Source organism: Telopea speciosissima, unplaced genomic scaffold (genome assembly GCF_018873765.1).
Source record: "Telopea speciosissima isolate NSW1024214 ecotype Mountain lineage unplaced genomic scaffold, Tspe_v1 Tspe_v1.0400, whole genome shotgun sequence".
Taxonomy (NCBI): Eukaryota; Viridiplantae; Streptophyta; class Magnoliopsida; order Proteales; family Proteaceae; genus Telopea; species Telopea speciosissima.
Genome location: NW_025317736.1, coordinates 4,936 through 28,514, shown reverse-complemented (window position 1 = coordinate 28,514; position 23,579 = coordinate 4,936). Strand labels below are relative to the sequence as shown.

The window sequence follows — 23,579 nt, the reverse complement described above, 5'->3', positions numbered from 1 at the left end:
CTTTCCGAATATAGTGGCGCCCCCGAATAGGTAATCAGAAGAGATTTCCTTATAAATCCTGTAGTAACCCCCACCAATCAGGCCCTAGCCTCTGAAGACTTGGAGCTCATCACATAACAGTTTTTTTGTCTATTAACAAGTTGGCCAGAGAAACCTTCATATCTACCAATAAATCCCAAGATTTGCTTCAAAGAGTTTTTCATCCCTTAGTGAAAATAATAGTATCATCTGCAAACAGACTATGCGAAATACCTGGACAACCTCTGGGAAGTTGAAAGTAGGCTGTTGTGCCCTCAACAAACAGAGACTTTAACCTTCTACTAAGTACTTCTTCCGCTAAGATGAATAAAGACGGAGATAAAGGATCTCCTTGATGCAAGCCCTTGGACCTCCTTCCAACACCATAGAAAACCAACAATTTTCAATGGTTTTCTTGATTAAATCAATCCAAATTCTAGCAAACCCGAATTTGGACAGCACCACATAAAGGAAATCCCATTCCAAACGGTCGTAGGCTTTTGCCATATCAAGTTTTAAAATAGCATTGCCACCCCGGGTTTTCCTATTGAGATCCTGTACCTCCTCTTGGACTAGAGCAATATTGTCGTGCATACATCTACCTTGAACAAAAGCACCCTGCTCTTTCGATATCAAACTAAGCAGAATTGACTCCAATCTCGAGGAAAGAATTTTAGCAAATATTTTATAAGAAAAATTACAAAGACTTATTGGTCTAAAGTCAGACATTACCTTTGGGTTCTCTTTCTTCGGCACAAGAACAAGATGGGCAGACGTATAATTTCTAGGCAGGAATCACCAGAGAAAAAAATCGACTGCCGCCACCCAAACATCACCACCAACCACCTCCCAACAAGCTGTGGAAAAATGGCCCGAGAAACCATCAGGACCTGGCGCACAGTCGACGGAAAGGGAGAAAACCACATCTTTTACCTCCTCTAGGCTCGGGGAATGGAAGAGGAAATTGTTATCTTCCTGGGTAACCAGGTTAGGGATATACTCTAGCAATCCCTCATCATACTAACAGCCTTGAGAAGAGAAAATAGAAGAGAAATGCCTCACTGCTTCAGCCTTCACCTCCTCCGCACCAGAAATCCAAGCACCATCAAAAGATCTAAATTTCTCAATCCCAGCTCTTTACATTCGAATGAAAAAACTTGGTATTTTTCCCCCTTCCTTGAGCCATTTAACCCTTGTTTCCTGCCTCCAGAAAATTTCCTCTTGGAGGAGGACAGCTTGCAGGTGTTTTCGCGCATCAGAAAGAGCATCCTCAGCAAAATCAGTTTGGTTCTGGTCATAGTCAGCCTTTTCTCTACTGACCATATCTTCGGCATTCTTGGCATTTTGATGTATGTTTCCATACCCCCCCCCCCCCCTATTCCAAGAGCGGAGCTGTTGCCAAAGATGCTTCAACTTCATAAACAGCACATAAGAGGAGAGCCAAAACAAGGAATAGCCCACTGCTCCTTAACAAAAGCTTTGAAGTCAGGGTGCAATAACCACTTCTGTTGAAACTTAAAAGTTGAGATTCTAGCACTGGGAGGACCAGTGTAGTTTAGCCAAATAGGTGCATGATCAGAACACGTCCTATTCATATGAACCACCCTACATGAAGGAAAAGTAGCAGTCCACAAACTATTAAATAGGTCGTAGGTGCTGAAGTATTATTTTGCTAGCATTTTCCTTCATATGCATTTATCTGTTTCCATTTTATAACCTTAACTGACCTCAGGAAATAACTTTTATCCTATGAAGGTACAAAGATGGCGAACCACTATCAGCTGAAGATCAGTCATTTGTACTTGATAGCGTTTTTACCCATCATCCTGATAAAGTGTCAAAAATGGGTGATGGAATTGGCTATGTCATGGTATGTGGATGCTAACTTATCATTAGATTATCTTAATTTTAGTTTTCTATGTGAATTTTAGTATTCTATGTGATATCAAATATATTATGGTCTTGCAAGAAGAAAATGAGGAAATCTTTCTGTACCAAGTGGCAAGAGGCTCCATTTTATGTTTGCTTTTCTAAATCTCTAGTTTCATTTGTGCTTATACATGAACCCCAAATTAGTTCATGTTAAAAATAAATTTAATCTTCAAGAGTACACTTCTTCTTCTTTTTTTTTTGGGGGGGGGGGTGTTTTCTTTTTTAAAATGATTTGGAGCATTCAGGTTGGTCGGATGTTTGAAACTCTGGCCACCTGGCTTGAAAGATCCCGTGGCTGTTGTGTAAACTGCCTACACCACCTTTTTTAAAATGATTTGGAGCATTCAGGTTGGTTGGATGTTTGAAACTCTGGTCACCTGGCTTGAAAGATCCAGTGGCTGTTGTGTAAACTGCCTACCCATGTTGTGCTTTATATTTAGGTTTTCATGCAGATAGTACATCAAGAATAGGTAGAAGATAATTTGGATTATTCCACATCACTTATTCTACTTCTACTGGTATTGTACTGGACTGGAGTTTATGGAGCCTGTTCATGCACAACATGATTCGGGTTTGATCATAGAAAATATTCTCGTCTATGAAACCCGTGTATCCTCTTTATGAGGCTTTCTTGTGAATTCCAATGTGGTGGACAAAATCATATTTCTGCGCTGCTCAATTTATAGTTCAAGTTACACGCTCCCATAATCCATCTTCTCTTTGGAGAATCCACTTCAACTACTTGTGTCAAATAAATAATACACTATGTGCATGGAAATGATGCCCAGTATTCAAACCAATCAAATATTTGCAACCATTAGGTCTATAAAATGTTTTGGATGGTCGATAGATGTATTGTAGAGATTATAGTCTAGATAGGAAATTTATGTCTATTATGGCCTGGTTTTTCTTTGGAGAACTCCAAGCTGGAAATGGTTGAATAATTGCTTATGGATTCTCTGTCTGCCATGCATCACTAGGAAGGGAAATAGAGATTGTATCCTACTTGTTTATTTAAAGACTACATTTCCAGGATTTTCAAATTAATGCTTATTAGCCAGAAAATATGATAGTTTGTTTTCCTGATTGTATTTTAATCTTTGACAGATTAATAAGCACAGTTCTTTCCAAGACAGCAGGTGTTTCTATGTTGTCTCTACTGATGGGAGAAACGAAGATTTTTCTTACCGGAAATGTATTGAGAATTTCATCAAGGGTAAGTACCCTGCTGTTGCTGAATCCTTCATTTCTAAATACTTCAAAAAACCCCGTTCCTTTGTTCATGTTGAACGAGAATAGTTTCAGTTTGTGTCTGGATGTGTCTGTATTTGCGGATATAAATATCTCTATACTCATATTGTGTAGCCGAATTGTTCTTTTTGTATTTTCTGATTATCTTGCTTAGTTCATCCATATAGTGAAACCACCAGTTTGCAATCTTTTGGTTATTGATACCACGTCCATATTTCTTTATTATATCACTATGTAGATTATTTATGTAGCGCCAATCCAACACAAATTTTTTTATTTGAAATTAAATTAAATTAAATTGATTTTGTTTTTCAATTATGAGGTAGTTTCCCTTCACCCACGGTGAATGGAGAATCCCATGCATATGGATTTGGGTGTACTTTTCCTTCACCGATTTTGGAGGAAAGCTTTCTCCTTTCAATTATATTGTTTTCTCAATATTCAGATTGACAATAATGTATGGGATGAGCTTCTCAGTGGCAGCCTGCTAGGCCGTTGGGCTCTAGCGTAAGTCCAGGGAAGGTCGCTAGTTCAACCTCCTAGCCCCCACCTTGAAAAAATACTAGTAGTTAGTAGTTGTAGTGTTGCAATGAGTGTGGCCCAATGGGACCCCACTGCTGGCCCCTCAATGGGTCTGTCTTGTACCCTTGTGGGTGGTCTGTTTATGGCCCCTCAGTGGGTCTTGTCTGGCCTAGTGGCCCTTTAACTTGCACCCTAAAAAGAAAAATTGACTATAGTGTATATAAAGAATATAATTTATAAGTTTGGTAGTGTTTTGGGTTCAGGGTTTGTGGTGAATCTACTTTTATGAACCTTCTGTTTATGTTTGGGAGCACATCTTAAATCATCTTATTATGATAATATTGTGGGGTCAACCTCTCCAAAGTCCAAATCACCAATGCATGAGTACCGTGAATGACTCATAATTCTCCGACATGGATCAATCTTTTTTGCTTGGAAGGGGGAAAGGCAATGTAGACTTAAAAGACCTCGTACTAAAGGCTGGGAGTATGGGTATCAATTGGGATGGGTTCTGGGAAATCAGGTTGGATTGGTTCCGCATTTTTGGGACCAGGAACAGAACTGTATTGGTTCAAATCGGTTCCAAACCTTGGAACCAGTACTATATAATGGGACAGTCAGGTTCTGATTTCTATCGGTTCTTATTAATACTAATGATACAAGTTAGAAGATTTCGATCGGACAATGATAAATCCAAGAGAGAGAGTTCATCATTGGGCTTCAATTGAAATCCCTATTAAAAAAATAAAAGAACTAAAGCATCTATCCTCAACAATGATGATTAAACCCTCAATCCGACCCTCCAAGCCACCCGTCAAAAAAATATTTTGGTGAAATTAATCGGTAACAAGGGGTTACTAAAAGACTATGCACCTTGTTCCAATGCCTGCAAGCTCATAAGTTCCGCAACAACTTGGGTGAAATGAGGTTCTACAGGTAAACCATGGATTTTTGAGTTTTTGCCATTGGTTACTGGTCGAGCCACTGGAATGGAATAAGATGAGAATCTCTGGTTTTGAAAAAGCCTCTCCACTTACTCGGAACAGGCATTGTGATCCGTTTGCCAGAACCAAGGGGTCCTTCTGTGGAAACCTCCACGAAAGAATGGGTCTTAATTGGTTCCACCTTGTTGGGCCCTGGATCAGAACTATCCTTATTGACCAATCAGTTTCGAACCTACAACAGAAACTACACCAACATAATAATGGGTGGGACAGTTAATGGAGCGGTGCTGATCTGATTAGGTTTGGAATTGGTTTTTCGGTTCAGTTCTATTGAGTGTTGGTGTATCTGGAACTGAATCAGTTCTGAAATTCGATGCTCAAATTGAACTTGCTCGGTTTCAGTTCTATTCAGTCCTTAATATGGTTTGGTTTCGGGTCATATACTCAATGTTTACACAGTTCGGTTCTGGTTATTGTACTCGGTCCATATGCTATATATACAATCCATAATATAACATATTGTTTGGTAAATCGGAAATCCATTGATGATAAGAATGCAGAAGTCAAGGTTTCATTTATAGACAAATAATGAAACCAATGAGCGGAATTACGTCAAACCGTCGTACGCACTAATGACAGGGCCTTCTTGGCAAGGGAATAAGCTACACCATTTGCATCTTTGGAACGTACGCACTAATGACAAGGCCTTCCTGGCAAGGGAATGAGCTACACCATTTGCATCCTTGGAAGAAAAGAAAAATTAAATTCAATAAATAAATAAAAAAAAACCCACTTGATGTGCATTAAGGGTTAAAATCAATTTTATCAAAAAAAAATAAAAAAATAGGTTAAAATCAATTGATGGGTTGCAACCGTTTGATAATCAAAATTCATTTGATGAGCTTTGAATTCTGTAATCAATTGATGAGTTGTAATTGCTTGATAATCAATACTCACTTGATGTGCATTAAGGGTTGAAATCAATTGATGAATTGTAACCGCTTGATAATCAAGATCCACTCGATGAGCTTTGAAATTTGTAATCAATTGATGAATTATAATTGTTTGATAATCAATACCCATTTGATGTGCATTAAGGGTTGAAATCAATTGATGAACATTAAAGTTTCCAATGGTATCGTCTTCTCCAGCAAAGGTTATCACCTGAGAACAATTCAACACTCGATTTCATCAAAATAGTAAAACATATGCAGCCTTCCATACCTAAAAACGAGTTCAACACGAACTTTAGATCGGCGACAAACAAGAAAAATACATTGGAAAACAAATCTTGGAGAGCAATGAAACAAATATCGGCCGGCCTCCATTAAAGAAACCTCTACCTTGCCTTGAGGATTCCATGTATGGACCAACGCTTCGGTCATAGCCTGTATGCGATGAGATTTACTCGGAAAGACACATTCCACCAAAGAATTATTCCAGGCTATTGCGGTGATATCTTCAAATTGTCCCATACCACAAACTCGTCTTCTTCATATTCGTCTACGTCTGGGTCTGCCTCCATCTTAGAAATGTCCACTTCTTCTTGAACATTCCATGCCGAATTATTCCAGGTTGTTACAATGTTATCTTCAAATTCGCCCCCTACCATGAAGTCGTCTTCACCTTCATCTTCATCTTCACCTTCACCTTCACCTTCGCCTTGGCCTAAACAACTTCCAATGGTCATGGTGATTTATTCAGAAGGAGAGAAGCAAACAGCCACTAGGAGGAGAGAAAATACTCACAAAGGAAGAGAGAAGCAAACACTCACTAGGATGAGAGAAAACTATGCATATTATTATAGTAGTATTACAAAATCTAATACTAACATTAGTAATATATATTTTTAATATATTAATATTATATTATAATATAATAAGTATCCAAATTCTGTTCATTTCATTTCTAAAATTTGGTTCGTATACTAAATCCTGAACCGAACCAAACCGAAAATCGAATCGGTTCTGAAAGCCAATACTCAAACCTAAATGAATTTCATTTGGGTCATCATTTTAGCTTATTCGGTCCGGTTTGATTTCGATTTTCGATTCCTGTTTAAATTTGACACCAAATCATATAATGGCAACCTTAGGGAGGAATTGGACACATCTGGATTGATTGCACTAACATATCCGTGGTCAACTTCTTGATTTGTCAAAGAAGTTGGATTGAATGAACCATCCTAAAGGGGAATAGGTCCCCTTTATCTACTTGTAGTAATCATAGTGTTCAAAATTGGATATCATTTGGATGAACTGGAAAAAATCAGACATGTTCTATTTTTTTGGTTCACATATTTTTCTGAGGTTTCCCGCCCCCTCCCCTTAAAATCCGGAAAAAAAAATAGGGAATTGAATTCCTAACCTTCAGTACTATTTAAGAATTATGTTTGGTTTCTATTTTTTTGAATATTCAAGGGGATTTTTCCTTCAACCACATGTAAGGGTTCATCCTATAAATCTAAGGTCGTCATTACCCCCCCCCCCCCCTATTTTTTGAAGGTTCGAAATGCCCTTCAGAGTTCTTTGACACCCATCCAAGCACAATGATGGCCATCGATGATGGACAAAGAGTAGGAGCACCTGCTTGGACGAGTATTTTATGAAGTTTGATTTAAATTTTTTGGCGTTCTTCAAACCCTTTGTCTAGGGAATGGTTAAGGGGACCTGCAATCCGACTAGCCCGACGAAATCTGAAGGAGTTGAGATATTTTAGGAAAAGTGCAGTTAAGGTGTGAATAGAGGTGGCAAAGAGTGGCACTTAGGAGCTTAGATAGAACTGACATTGGGAAATTTTAAGAATTTCAATTTTGTTTTCTTCTTGGACTACATAGGCCATAAGTAACTTACTTTAGGGATTAAATAAATCTTTTCAAAATCAAAACTAATAGATGTAAAATAAAGTTGGAAAAAAATTACTCAGACCTCCCGTGTTATGCTCGAAACTAAGGCTACTTCCATCTTTTTTCCAAAACTTCATCCCTCCTCTTAAAGTCTAACAATGTTAACTTAAAAATGAAAATGAAAGTTTTAACCCCCAATATATTACTACAAAAAGAAACCCAATATTAATTTGAACCCCCTAGTTAGGACTTACAATTTCAAAACCCTTCCCCCCAAACACCATCTTCTCCCTCTCCTCTTAGCCGCGACCAACTGTTCACACTTTTGCAGAGGGTTTTGTGATAGTTGATTTTCCTCGCCCACCACCATATGCAATTGTTTGCTTCCGCTCCAGAAGATTCAGGAGCAATAGACTCTGAGACGATGGAATGGCAAGGTTTTCTCCTCTGCCAACGCACCGCTCTCATGTTTGTTCTTTGCTGACCTTGAGGAGCTTGACCTACTGACCAAGATAGAGCTTCTCGTACTTGGACACAAACTTCTTTCAAGGAAGACTCATCGGTCTTTATCAACATAGTTCTTATATTATAATATTTTTGCACTAGACCTTTCAATTGCAGAACTCGAAGAATGCATTGAATAGAGCTTTGACTTTTGAGTGCTCAATGGTCAAGCCCAGCAAGATCCGAGGGAATAGTTTCGAAGCTGCAGACGGTTCCTAAAGAAGATTTAATTTTTGCGAAGATGAAAACCAATTAATGGGCATTGGTCAACTCTCACCCTTGGAACTACGGAAGCATAGCAAGTTTGGAGACCAAACCTAAAAATCACACCGACTTGGATAGCTTGGTAACAGTAATGCTATGTGCCATATTGCATTCAAAAGCACAAATGAACCAGCGAAATACTGGCAGCATACTAATCCTCTTAACAAAGTGGTTCGGATGCAAATAACTTACCGAGCTTCATTACCTTGGTCAGATCAGGAACAAAGAAGCAGGCTATCCCGAAAACCCTTTGACGGTCGGACCAAAGCCATATAATTCCGTCGGATGTTTTTAATTGTAGATGATTGTAATCATACATGTTGGATGTTTGCTATAGTTTCTATATGCTTGATGACTTTCTTATTTGAGAATGTATGTCTATTTTTTCCTTCATTAAATTCTAATACTTTATTGATTGATCGTATTTTACATGATACTCTAGGATGTCTAGAGCAAACTTGGAATAACTAGATATGGAAGAAACTGAAGAAGATTTGGTTATGTGTATGACTCCACTTATATGTGCACAAGAGAGTTCATTGCACACTAAAGAGTCCATTCATGATAGTGCACTGACAGGCCCAAAACGTGTACGTGAGGTCTAGGAAGGTCATGTAGATAGGTGTTATGAATAATACAAAATGGAATAACATCTCATCTTCAACCTCTGTACTATAATGCGGGAGCAGGGATGGTTGGAAGATAGTCGATATGTTAGAGTTGACGAGCAACTAACAATGTTCATAACTATGATTGGTCGAAACGAGCGGGTTAGAGATATAGCTAAACATTCTCAGCATTCACTAGAAACCATTGGTAGGCATTTTAATAGAGTACTGGAGGTTTTCCTTAAGTTAGGAGAAGTTAACATAAGACCACCACCATTTGATCAGATCGCCCCAGAAATTGCTGATAATCCCAAAAGTATCCTTTTTTCAAGGGAAGAGCAATTTGAATGAAAAATTTTACATACATATTACCACTATTTATTTTACTGTGATACCTTTTAATTCGGTGCATATGATGGATTGTATTAAGATTGTATTGGTGCTATCGATGGAAGTCATATGGATGCACGTGTTGCTCTACACAAACAAATACCTTATAGAGGGAGAAAGGGAGAAACAGCACAGAGCGTCATGTGTGCTTGTTCACATGATATGAAATTCACTTTTATGAATAGTGACTAGGAGGGATCCGCAAATGATTGTTGAGTATTTGCAGCGGCACTCACAGATTCAACCTTACACTTTCCTCATCCTCCTCCTGGTAAAATACAAAACCATCATCATTTAATAATATTCTATTGGTAGCTTTATCAAAATGTTTATTTTTATTTTTTTTGTAAAAAGCATTATCAAAATATTATATTGACATAATCTTTCAACAATTATATTGTAGGCAAGTATTACGTATTAGATTCTAGATATCCACCTACTACAGGGTTTTTAACTCCATTCAAGGGCCAACGGTATCATCTCCGAGATTTTGAGTCAAGAAGAGCGCGAACCGTTAAAGAACTTTTCAACCAAAGACATTCGAGTGTTAGGAATGTTATTGAACGCAGTTTTGCGTTGTTGAAACAACGATTTCCTATACTAAGCAAAATGCCACGTTTTCCTCTTCCGACCCAAAGTCGTATTGTCATTGCATATTGTGCCCTACACAACTTCATTCGGAAAGAACAACGAGCTAACACAAATTTTGTGTGGTTTGGAGATGATAACAATTTAGAGAGACCCCCTGATGATGATGATGGTTGTATCCCACCTGAATATGGTAATTCTAACTAAAGAAATAGGGAAAGAGAGATGGATGACTTAGAAAGAACATTGCAAACCAGTTGACTTTATCAAAAAACACACCTCCAATTGAATGAAAACTAATCAATAGTTTTTTTTTTATGTGTAAGAACATTATGTTTAGTATTGAAATTATTTTGGACATGTTGATATAAGTGATATTTTCTCATTCATTTGTGTTACGTAAATTATGTCAAGGGATGAGATTTTTATGTCATTTGATAGAATTAGAAGAGAAAACTGTTTCTGTTAAAATGACAATCCATACATATTTATGTTTCTCTGTAGTAGCATAATCAATTTTTTATCAGGTTTACCATACAACATTTGTTGGTATAGAATTACTCAAAAAATCTAGAAACAAAAAAAATTGATTCTGACTCAGAACCAATTTTTTTAAACAAAATGGTTGTCATACATAGCCCCAAGTGACTGAAAGGACCCCAACCTTGTATTTATAATACAAAACACTAATCCTTGTCCACCCCCACAATGAAAAAGACTGGTATACCCCCATTAACCTTAAAGTAGTCTCAAGCTGGGTTTTATGCCCATTGAGTCACATTACAAATTACCACTTTAAAACCTTGATTCCGCCAACAAATCGACTTATGTCGAACAACAGCAAAATATACACCTCAATATACGGCGTACAACTTTCTGTCAGTCACAAACACAAACCTACTAACAAGAATCGAAAACAGAAAATTAATCATGACAACCGACCTGTGATCACATAAAGCTTGTTGTCATGCCCTTATGGGTCATTTACTTTGATATTAACCATCACCCCTTAGGCAAACCGCTACAAAACCAGTTAATATCTAACCTTGGCTTACCGCCTAACTTTGGCTAAATACTGCCTCTGGCTATTACCGCCTTGAAACATTGACATATCAACAAAAATATGTATATAAATGCTAAACTAAGCAAAACCAGACACATTCACAAATATCCATGCTCAACAAACCAAGTGTGCAACATAACAGTTAAGCAAGATGAATAAACTCCCACTGAGCTCCCACTAATTAATCAAAACAAGCAATAAACTCTCACTGATTACCTAAAACAAGAAATGTACCACCAAGTGAATTGTATAAAACTTTTGAAATAACAGTCTGAACTCAAAACATTAAGCCTTTTCTTACTTGAATACATTTGATTTTAATGTATTTGGAACCACTGAATATCTATGTGGCCCAATAGCACAAGTATCTTTAATATCATCATAATTGGGTGCCTTTTACACAAAACTATTTTTTTCCATGTTCCCATTATTCTATCCTGCAGATCTTATCTCCTAGAGTGTTTCTAAGTGCATCAAGTTTGGACAGTAATCCTAAACTCACTTTTACGTTCACAACCTATTTTCCCTTATAGTTGTTTCAATGCGAGTAAGAACAGTAGAAAAATATTCTCAAAAAATAGACATCATGCATGGAAATATTCCCAAAAAAATAGACATCATGCATTGAAGAACAAAAAACAATCATCAAGCTATTAATTATGAATAAATAGGCCAATCAATTACATAATTAATGCAATTACCAAAATAAAACCAAATGAGAGTTACAACCGTTACTACATCCCTATCCTTTGGGCTAAGAATGCATTGGTTCTCTTATTCATCTACATTTACCGCGAAAAGAATAGTAATTCCTAGAAATCCCATCACCTTAGGGCAGAAGGAACCTATAGATTACTGTCATTTCCAACATGTGTTTCCTTAGCTTAGATGACAACACCTTTGGGCAAATGTCACAAACTTTGCTGCTAAAACGATACCAGAAAAATATAAGATGTCCCACTTTGGTGGATTCCACCCAACCCTTTCATAGTTTCCCATAAAATATGTTGTGCAGCTAGACATGTGCAAAAACACATTTTACAAGGCAAACACATCTAGTTTATTTTTCAATCTAAGTCGACCAACACTTTGGTGTGATATATCCACATTTAATGAACCATGCCAGCAATTAGAACTAGCAAACAAGAGTTCCGACCGCACTACATTTTTAAAGCTTTGGGTCAAAAAATGCATTGGTCCTCTCACCGTAACTACTGCGAGAAGGCAATGAAGTTCAAAAATCTCTTCCATCTTTGGGTGATTAGAAACCCCTAGGCCATGCTTCTCAATTTATTGTGCATAAAACTTTTAAGCCTTGACAATGTCACCCTTGGATAAACATTATCTACTTTGCTACCAATGGAATTATGTATCCTTGAATTACAATAACATCACAATAGGAACCAAGCATGCCACTTTGGTGGGTCTCGCCTAATGCCATCATGACACTTTGCAATCCTAACTATTGCAGCCATATTGGGGGTTCCAAAATCTTATGCACAAAATCAACTTTGACATTAAAGTCACTTTGATACATTTAAGTACTTCACTTAATCAATAGACCCCAAAACCGGGACACCCATAACATCTTGCAATTAAAATATAGAGAAAATCGAGTCTGTATCCACCGTAATATCATGTAACTACCTTTGTAGCTCATACATGTGGGATTACAGTAAAACAATGCACATAAAAAATCATTAACTTCACATTATGAGCCATATAATGCCTGGCTACCATTCCATGCTCATTAACAATTATAATTGGCCTAAACATGCATTCAAGGGTACAAGAAAACACAAAAAAATATCAAAATCGTGCTCTATGATTATCCAAAGTATGTCATATTATATAACAAACCAAAAAGCACGAAAAAACAGACAACTCAGAAAAAACCGCACCTCAAAATTCATCCAAATGAACTCATATGGGCCTCTGGAAGTTTCTGATTATAAACAATAAATAAGATGGTTCAAACCAAAGACAACGGTTCAATTTAAGTAAAACCGGGGCTGAATCGATGAGCCAACTGGTTCGATTGGGGCCAATCACTTTGGGTGTCAGTCCAATTTCTGGGTAGACCATTCAGGTCTCGGGTCGGGTCGGGTCAGAGTTGGTCGGGACAGTAAATCTTTGGTCGGGTCTGATTGACCGGGTTGGGTTCCCTTGGCTCGGTCAAACTTAACATGCAAGTAACGAATATTCCCCTTCAAAAAAAAAAAAAAAAACCTTTGGCGAGTGAGATCTACTCGCCGTTCAGTTGGCACATGAGAGCGCATCCGACACCGGCCAAGGCGATCCACCCGCCATTTTGCTCGTCTCGTCGAGAGCTTTCTCACGGTGGTGTCTGAAAAAAATTTCACCAGACAAAAATTCATGCAGCGGCGGAAACATGTATGGATTTGCCGAAAATCCGACGAAAAATTCGTTCTTCGTCGTTAAAAAATCGATTAAAGTTTTTAAACATGCAAGCAATCGATTCTAGGTCTGTATGGATGGCTTTACTATCAATTGTTAGAAAATCTTTGAGTTTTGTGAAACCCTAATCCATCCCCATACAGTTAATCAGAACATGATTGAATAAAAAGAACAGGAAAAACAATGTGTACCTTGCACCCACATATGTTGGAGAAGAAAAATATAGAATAATCAATTATCCTTTGTGTCGCCATCATTTGCGAATGAAGCCTTGGTTAGGATCTTCTCCAGTCTCCTTGTCTCACTCACACACTTCTCACATTCTTGGTGGGAAGAACAGAGAATGAGATCAAGTGATTGCAGGGACCCCAACCTTATATTTATAATACAAAACCCTAATCCTTGTCCACTCCCATAGTAGAAAATACTAGTATACCCCCCAAGTTCATAGCTTAGATCCTTTCTTCCAGGCTCAAAACTGTGGTGGATCTTCTAGTCAGTGAAAACCAGTCTGCCTTTGTCCCGGGTAGAAGTAGTTGTGACAATATTCTCCTGTGCAATAAGATTGTCAAAGGCTTTGAGAGAAAAAACCATTCCCAGGCTGCTCTTATGAAGATTGATATACACAAAGCTTTCGATTCTATGAGATGGGATTTTATAGCCAAAGTCTTGAGCAAAATGAGGTTTCCTTCAGTCTTCATTCATTGGATTCATTGTTGTAGCTCCACTCCCAGGTTCTCTGTGCTTATTAATGGCAGCCCTGCACGCTACTTTGGCTCCACTGTAGGTATGCGTCAAGGCTGCCCACTCTCCCCCTACCTTTTCACTCTAGCTTTGGAATTCCTATCTAGGGAAATTCAGTTATGTATAGATCAGCTCCTCATCTCCCCCATTCCCAAATGCAAAGCCCTCAAGCTTTCTCATTTGGCGTTCGCTGATGATCTCATGATCTTTTCCAAGGCCTCCATCACCTCTTTTGAGTCTATCATGAACTGTTTACAGTACTTTCAAGCTTTATCGGGGCTTCACATCAACCCCCTCAAGTCTCTTCTCTTCCTAGTCGGGGTCCCTGATGATGTCAAGGCTGCTTTTAAGGGTATATGTGGCTTCAGTATTGGTCAGCTTCCTGTGAAATATTTGGGCCTTCCTTTGATCCCGACAAGATTATCGGCTCATCACTGTACTCCTATGCTGGATCTTATCACGTCTTCAACTTTCGAAAGGCAAACTTCTCTCTTATGCAGGTCGCTTGGTGCTTGTCAAGTCTGTTCTCCAAGCCTCCTACATCTACTGGTCTAGTATCTACGAGCTGCCTCAGTCCATCATTAAGTCTTTGGAGTCCCTCGTGTCTTCTTTCCTTTGGAAAGGCTCTGATGCTATAAGATTCCTTCGGTCTATCAGTTGGAACTTGGTTTGCCATCCATTAGTGGAAGGAGGCTTGGGAATTAAAAGGATAAAAGATGTGAATTCAGCCGACATTATCAAATTATTATGGAAGATTGTGTCAAAGGCTAAAAGTATTTGGGTGGACTGAATATATTTGGGCCTTCTCCGTTCGGACTCTATTTGGACTGTCCCAAAGCTTCGGATGCTTCTTGGACCTGGCGCAAGATTCTTGATAATAGATCATTGGTTCTTGGATCTATCTAATCTCACATTGGTAATGGGAACTCCACCCTACTCTAGTTAGATCATTGGCACCCTTTGGGTATTCTGCTTTAATTCACCATGTCAGCCCCAAAATGATCTATGACTCAGGGCTGCCTAGAAATGCCTTGGTGGGTGATATTCTTAATGCCGATGGTTGGGATCCCCTTGACTCCTCTAACCCTACTCTTACTTCCATCTGGACTTTACTGCTATCTATTTCCAGAAGACCTTTCACTAGGGACGATTGTGTCTCTTGGCTGCCTAGCACTTTGGGAAAGTTCAGTACTAAATCAGCTTGGGATCTTGTTAGAACTAGCCTCCCGCTTGTTCCTTGGAGGAAATTTGTTTGGTACAAGCATCACATCCCTCGACACAGCTTCACGGTTTGGAGAGTCTTCTTCAACTGCCTCCCAACGCAAGCTTTCCTCAGACACCGCCACATCACCACATCCCTCGACACAGCTTCACGGTCTGGAGAGTCTTCTCCAACTGCCTCCCACCGCAAGCTTTCCTCAGACACCGCCACATCATGGTCTCTCCCAATTGTGGCCTTTGTTGGAATGGGATTGAAGATGCAAATCATCTTTTCTTTGACTGCCCCTTCGCCGTTCTATCTGGAAGGGTATCCTTTCCAAATGCTGGCCGAGAAACAGAAGGATCCTACCTTTTGACCGAGAATGGATTTGGGTTGACACGACCTTCGGTGGTTCTACTCTTTGTGATGGAATCGGGAGAATGGTTTTCTCTGCAGCCATCATCCACATTTGGATGGAGCGCAATCTTCGGAAATGGAACTCCAAAACTAGATCTTCCAACCAAATTTGGGATTCCATCTCCTTCGAAATCAATTCTAAACTTAGTTTAGTTGCTCCCTCTACTTGTATTGACACCCCAAGGAACAGACTCATTGTTGTATCCTGGGGTCTTTCTTCTATCTCCCTTATTCCAGTGGGCTCCCCTGTTTGAGCCTTTGCTGCTGGTTCTTATTTTCTTCTGTCCTATTTGAGGGTTGTTATTCTTTTAGTAATGAATTTTATTCTCCCAAAAAAAAAAACCTTAAAGTAGTCCTACACCGGGTTTTATGTCCATGGACGCACACCAATAGATTAGAGTATAATTAATTAAGCCCAATATAATATTTGGAAATAGCTTACACTAGTTACGGTTTTGGTTTCAAAATTTGATCCATTCAAATCAAAACTAGAAGTCCTACTACTATTATATTTCTTCTAGATCTCAGTTTTTGTTACTGATTTTCTAGATCGAACCCCAAATTTTTATTCTACTACTATTGCTGAATCCGAATATGATTTTAGACCTACATTACCTATCAATTTCAAAATTCCTTCTCTTACTAAATATCTTCAATTCTGATTTTTGAAACTCGATTTTTCTCTGTTTTCTAGTCTCAAGTTAATCTGTATTTGATTGTAATTACATTGTCTTATTCTGATCTGAAACCCCATAGACCTACCCATCAAATTCTGCCGGTTTCCAACTTTCCTACTCCAAGTAAGATTACTCTATACTTTTGAATTTGTCCGTCATATTTAGATCATCTTCTGTAGACCTGTTATACTGATTAATTAGAACAATCTACCAAAATTTTATCATATTATTTTTTTTTTCCGATTGAGTTATTCAATTTTCTCTTAATTTGATTCTTATTCTTGTACATGTGATCCACTGGAATTCCCTAGATCGGGTATAGCATTACATTATCATGTTAAATCTCTGCAGGTTAAGTTTAGGGTCAAGGTCAGGCTCAGCCCGATCCTGGATGGTGAAACAGGATTAGGGCCAATCAAGGCCAACCCGTCAGGCCCTAACCAATTAAGGCCAATCAGGGCGGGCTTGGGTTAGGCTTGGCCCTGGAAAGGGCCGGGGCCTATGCCTCTCCCTAAAAAGAAATAACAACAAAGAAAGGTTAATTTGTCAAGTAAAATAAATAGGGAAAAAAAAACTGACTGGTAAAATAAGGAAGAGATATAGGAGAGAGAGAGAGAGAGAAGAGATATGGGACGCGCATTACAAGTTACAACTGTCATGTGTACATTCCGTTTCTCCCACAACGTAATACCATTAAAAATTAAGAATAATATAAAACTTTCATCTCTCTTAATATATATTCAATCCAAATCGACTCCCATAACTCTCTGATAGTCTCCAATGGCGACCTGTTGAGATCCGACTATCATGTTTTGATGGTCACGGAAAACCTGAAAACAATCTTAGGTAAAGCTCGCCTCGCTGTGGACTTTTGGAATCGCTCCATTCGGTAGCCGCCGTTTCGGTGAGGTAGGTTATATTTTTTCTCTGGAAATCCTTTGATTTTACTCTCTCCCTCCTCTGTTTATATCTCCTGCACAGCCCCCCTATTTCTCGTTCACACTACCCACCACTTCCGCACAACCCCCCATCGATGGCGATGACGGTGATCTAGGTTCGACGCTCTGGTTCTGTCCCCATACCCTGTCCGTACGCTCCCCTCTTTCTGTTTATAGAAATTTTCTCGCGAACCCATTCCAAACTCCGGACTTTTTTTTTGCCCTTTTTGTGAGTTCCACAGCTAGGGTTAGGAGACGGAGAGACCAGACAGCGGACAGATTTTGTTCTTTCTTCTTTCACGATCTACGTCCTCGTCTGATCACGGTTTTCTTTTCTTTCTCTCTTTCTTTGGGTTAGGGTTTAGAGTTTTGTCTTATAGTTTTGATGAGCTTAGATGGAGCGACCAGACAGCGGACCGATCTCGTTCTTTGTTCTGCATTTGTTCGTCTTTCACGGTCTACGTTGTTGTCTGATCAGGGTTTTATCTTGTGTGTGTGTGTTTGGGTTTAGGTTTTTTTCAGTCTTCATAGTTTCGTTGAGCTTAAGCCCTTATTCCACTCCTCTATTTTCTTCTACGGTTAGGAGACGGAGAGACCAGACAGCCGACCGATCTTCTTCTTTGTTCTTAATTTCTTTCTCCTTCACGGCTGTCTGTCCGACACTGAGTCTTCCACGGTAGACTTCATACCTGATCAACGGTTTAGTCATACTCCTTCTCTATGTTTATCTGTGTTATGGTCATGTATTTTCCATTTTTTCATAGTTCGTTGAGCTCAATTCCTTATCCCCTTTACATGCAGCTTTGTTAGGGTTCTTTTTTTTTTGTCTTTCGTATTGGGGAAGAGAGTATCTCTTTGCGGGGCCGGGAGCCGCAGACCAAGGTTAAGCGGGAAGTCTGGCCTACGTTGGGAGTCTCTCCCTGTTCAGGTCAATAAATGTAACATGAATTTTTTTTGATTATCTTCTAATACTATTATTTCTTGATTCAATATGGGTTCAAAATCAACAGCTTTTGCTTTTCTTTTAAGAAATTATATTTAAAATTTCATTTGTATCATTGTCACTCTATGTTGTTTCTTTTTTTTATTTTTGAGCAGAGAAGTTGTAATCTTCAATTGTACTTTTAAAATATTTCTTTGTAAATTTTAACATAGATTTTAACTTCTACTTCTTTGCACTGTAACTCTTTCCATATTGAATTGTTCAAACTGTGGTGTAGATTTCTAATGAAGGAATTTAGAATTTTAGATTCCTTTACACTATTTAATTGGCTGCTGCATTTAATTGATTTTTATTATATGGACGTCCTTGGCGTTGAACACATAAGATACTAACGGAAAGACAAGGGGCTAAGCGCCCTCGTCTACAAATATCTTTCCTTTTGGGTTGTCCAATTGTGAAAGATGGTCTCTCTATGACATCTGAATCCATGTGATGCAGATTCATCACCAAATAGGGCTTGTTTCATTAGAAATAAGTCGTTGGGTTACATACATGTTGGGCCTTTGATCCCATGGGTTTCTAATGTAATAGGCCACTTTTCTGGGCCTAAAATAGGGGTACATAGGTTGCATACGGGATTAGCCCAATACTTAGTTTTTATTGTGTGTTTTTAATTGAGCCGGTTTAAATTGGTTGCATCCTGTTAAGAGGACCAGATTTAGAACTCGATGCTTGGATGATTAATCCATCCCAAGCACATTCTTATTTATAAGAATAATTGAATAGTAAAATATGTACATGAGCAATGTGGGACTAAACCACATAATACAAAAACTAACAAAATAACAAAGAAAAGGTCCAGAAATACCCCCACGGTATTCTGGCCATATATCTAACACTCCCCCTCAAGTTGGAGCATATATATCATGCATGCCCAACTTGACTAAGATAGGATGAAACAACTTGCTACTCAGTCCCTTGGTGAACACATCAGCCAGTTGATCAGTAGACTTCACAAAAGGAACACAAATGAGGCCGGCCTCAAGCTTCTCCTTGATGAAATGTCGGTCAACCTCCACGTGTTTAGTACGATCATGCTGGACAGGGTTATGAGCAATGCTAATGGCTGCTTTATTGTCACAATAAAGCATCATGGGAAGATGAATAGCAATACCGATATCCTGTAATAATCCTCTAAGCCACGAGTTCACAAATTCCTTGGGCCATCGCACGAAACTCGGCCGAGCTGGACCGCCACAACATTACGCTTCTTGCTCGCCATGTGACAAGGTTCCCACCAACAAAGGCAGAACGGAGATAGATTTCTGTCGGGAGAACCACCAATCGGCATCGGTATAGGCCTCAATATTAAGGTGACCCGTGGGAGATAGAAGGATTCCCTTTCAGGGAGCGGACTTCAAATATCTCAAAATACGACGATTTGCATCCATATGAGAGGAATAGCGATCATGCATGAGCGGCTCACCAAACTCACAGCAACTGCAATGTCAGGTCGTGTGTGAGAAAGGTAGATTAACTTGCCCACTAACCGCTGATAAATACCCTTGTCAACAGGCTCACCCTCTTTCTCCCTAAGTTTTGTAGTAGCTTCCATAGGAGTATCGAAGGATGACGACCTAAGCGACCCTGTGTCGATCAATAGATCAAGGACATATTTTCGTTGAGAAAGAAAGATGCCCTTTGAAGAGCGAGCAACTTCTATCCCTAGAAAATATTTCAGAGGACCAAGATCTTTGACCTCAAATTCACGGCCAAGGAGGAGCTTCAAATCCCTGATAGCATCACCATCATTACCAGTGACCACAATATCATCCACATAGACTATGAGAAGAGTTACCTTGTCACCAACTCGTCTGATAAACAAAGTGTGATCAGCATTACTCGCCTATAACTCTTTGAAATCATAGTCTTGTGAAATCGCCAAACCATGCCCTAGGTATTGTTTCAGCCCATAAAGTGCACGCTTGATCTACGAGACCTTGCCCTTGGTCTGTCATCGAAGAAGCCTGGTGGAATGTCCATATATACCTCCTCCTCAAGCTCCCCATGGAGGAAGGCATTCTTGACATCTAACTGTTGAAGATCCCACCCAAGATTTATAGCACAAGATAATAGCACCCGGACAGTGTTGAGCTTCGCCACTGGTGCAAAGGTCTCCTGATAGTCAACTCCATAAGTTTGAGTGAACCCCTTTGCAACCAGACGTGCCTTATATCGATCCACAGAACCATCAGCCTTCTGTTTGACCACGAAGACCCATCTACATCCAACTGGTTTCTTTCCCGGAGGAAGAGTCACAAGCTCCCATGTATTATTTTTATGTAGTGCTCTCATTTCTTCCAACCTTGCTTGCCTTCCACTTTCCATCTGTAGATGCTTCCTGCCAAGTTTTAGGAATCGAAACAGAAGAAAGAGAGGATACAAAAGCACGAAAAGATGGAGAAAGAGAGCTATAAGAAACAACACGAGATATGGGATGTAAAGTACAAGTCCTAGTACCTTTGCGGTGAGCAATAGGTAGGTCGGATGAAGAGGGATTACCAGGAGATGGAGGATCTGGATCTGGAGCCGGCAATTGGATGGGTATTGGTGCTAAAGGGGATTGCAACTGCCCTCTGTTGGTTCTGCCCCTCGTGTAGGTGAGTATGTTGGAATTGTCAATTCTCTTACGAAATGCACCAATAGTTCTCGGGTGAGTCGCTCCCCACGAAGAGGAACATTAACAACACTATTTTCGATGGTCTCCCCCGTAAAGGATTCCCATTAGGTGAGGGAGGAACAGCGGAGGAGTTGGGACATCATCCAAAGGAGGTTGGGCATCGATCGAAGGAGGTGGGCAGCGCCGGAGGAACCTCTAGTGGAGGAATCTCAAAGGGCACATCTTCACTAGAACTCTCCCCTTGAAGAGGTGGTGAAGAATAATAAGAAAGGGTCTCATGGAAAACAACATCCATACTCACCAAGGTACGACGGGAAGGGGGATGGTAACACTTATAACCTTTCTGGGTTGGAGAATAACCCAAGAAAATACAACGGAGCCCACGAGGCTCAAGCTTGCCTGGAGATCTGGTATCCCTAGCATAACACACACACCCAAATACTTTGGGAGGGACAATAAAGGAGGAATGACCCAGTAAAATATCAGAGGGGGTACGGGAATTAAGAACCCGAGAAGGGAGCCTATTGATAAGATAGGCGGCAGTGAGAACCGCATCCCCCCAATATTGAGAAGGAACATTCCTCCCAAACATCAAAGCCCGGGCCATTTCCAACAAATGACGGTTTTTCCTTTCTGCCACACCATTCTGGGCAGGGGTATCAACACAACTAGTTTGGTGAATGATGCCATGATCAGCCAAATATTTTTGAAATTGTGATTCAGTAAACTCGGTTCCATTATCACTTCTCAATATTTGGAGAGTAGCACAGGCGAGTTTGAATCGACTTATGAAAATGCTGAAAACATGAGAAAACCTGATTTTTAGTGTGCAAAGATATACCCAAGTGTTCCGAGAATGACAATCAATAAAAGAGACAAACCAGCGATGACCAGAAATAGAGGGCTTGCGACTAGGGCCCCAAACATCAGAATGTACCAAATTAAAGCAAGAAGAACTCCTTTTATTTGAAATAGGATAATTTGAACGTGTCTGTTTGGCCAGAACACAAGCCTCACAAAAAAAGTCATCCTTAGTATGTAGGGTGACCAAACGAGGAAATAAATGAGCTAAAATTCCTAAAGGGGGGTGACCTAACCGAGAGTGCCACTGGTAAAGTTCAGAAGAGACCAAGGAGTTCTGATGCAGCGGAGAAGGCAAAGGTGGTGGAGAGAAGCGACCGTCATCAAGCAGGTACAAGCCACCATGCACTTTACCCAATCAATCGTCTTCCCGGAGGCGATCCGAAACACACAATGAGAGGAAAAAAGTGACTTTGCGATTAAGATCACGAGTAATACTACTAATGGAAAGAAGGTTAGTAGTAAAATTAGGAATATGTAAAAGCAGAAGACAAAGGAAGAGAGGAAGTGCGATTGATGAGTCCTTTTCCAGATATTGAAGAAAGGGACCCATCAGCCACTTTGACCTTATCTTTCCCAGAAGTGGGAGAATATCTGTGAAACAGACTAGAGGAACCGGTCATATGATCTGTAGCTCCAGAATCTATGATCCAGGATGGGAAGCCACGAAGCACAATGACCTACAAATGGAATACGGCCAGGGCAAAGTGTGAACTGAAGGAGGCGAGGAATTGGCGATGGCGATGTAGTAGAGCGGCGGCGGAAGTCTGAGCATACGAAGGAGGGCTGTAGATCATCTGGGATAGACCGGTGTCGATGCGGGAGTTGCGATGCTGATCTCGATCGATGGGCCTTGGTCTTTGTCTTTATCTTTGTCTTGGCAGCCCTTTTAGTTTCAAAATCAGCGGGTTTCCCATGAAGTTTCCAACACTTCTCCTTGGTGTGGTAAGGTTTGTGACAGTACTCACAAACAACAGACCCTGTAGTAGAATCACCAAGAGAAGCAATGCCACTAGGTGTAGGAGTGGCAGGGGCAGCAGCTTGGAGAGCTGATCTGTCAGTAATAGGAGGGTGCAACATGGCAGCCCTACGGTTTTCTTCAGAGGAGACGAGGGCATAGGACTGTTCAAGTGTGGGAAAAGGCTTGTGACCCAACACTTGAACCCGAATCTGATCATACTCCACATTTAATCCTGCCAAGAAATCATAAACCCTGATCTTGTCCATGTGTTGCTTATAAGAAGTAATATCTGCAGCTGTACTTGGGTGAAAATCAGAAAAATGGTCCAATTGTTGCCAAAGGCTGCGCAAGGTAGCATAGTATTTGGAGACTGTCAATTCTCCCTGAGTAGTGTGAAGGACCTTCTTCCTGATTTCATATACCTGCATCATTGCCAAGCTGTCCATAAGTCTCCTTGCAAGCAGCCCAAATTTACGAGGTGTATCAAGAAGAAGAAAATTGTGTTGTAGATCTGTAACCATAGAACCAATCAAGTAGGACATAAGAACTCCATTGTTGGCAAGCCACTTGTCTTGAGCAGCCCCAACCTCAGTAGGCATAGGAGTGGATCCCCTAATATGACCAGTAAGGCCACGGCCAGCAATGGCAAAGGAGGCAGACCTAGACCAAAGTAGGTAATTGGTGCCATCCAACTTGATTGGATTTGGAGAGAAAGTATGATACTACGGTTTCTTGTTTCCATCACCAACATAAGTAGCGATCGAATCCATAGAGTCACCCATGGAGACAGTGAAGAATCCCAAATCGGAG

At 39.9% G+C, this 23,579-nt stretch overlaps 2 long non-coding RNA genes across 2 annotated transcripts; one reads left to right on the top strand and one right to left on the bottom strand.

Annotated features, from left to right (window-relative positions):
- The first annotated feature begins 1,719 nt into the window (after window positions 1-1,719).
- Window positions 1,720-3,209, top strand: LOC122648051. Its single transcript, XR_006331011.1, has 2 exons — window positions 1,720-1,888; window positions 3,058-3,209. It is a non-coding gene; the product is annotated as an uncharacterized LOC122648051 (long non-coding RNA).
- LOC122648052 lies at window positions 3,144-22,800 on the bottom strand. Its single transcript, XR_006331012.1, has 3 exons — window positions 22,788-22,800; window positions 15,443-15,449; window positions 3,144-3,272 (listed from the first exon to the last, which is right to left on the bottom strand). It is a non-coding gene; the product is annotated as an uncharacterized LOC122648052 (long non-coding RNA).
- Window positions 22,801-23,579: the final 779 nt, after the last annotated feature.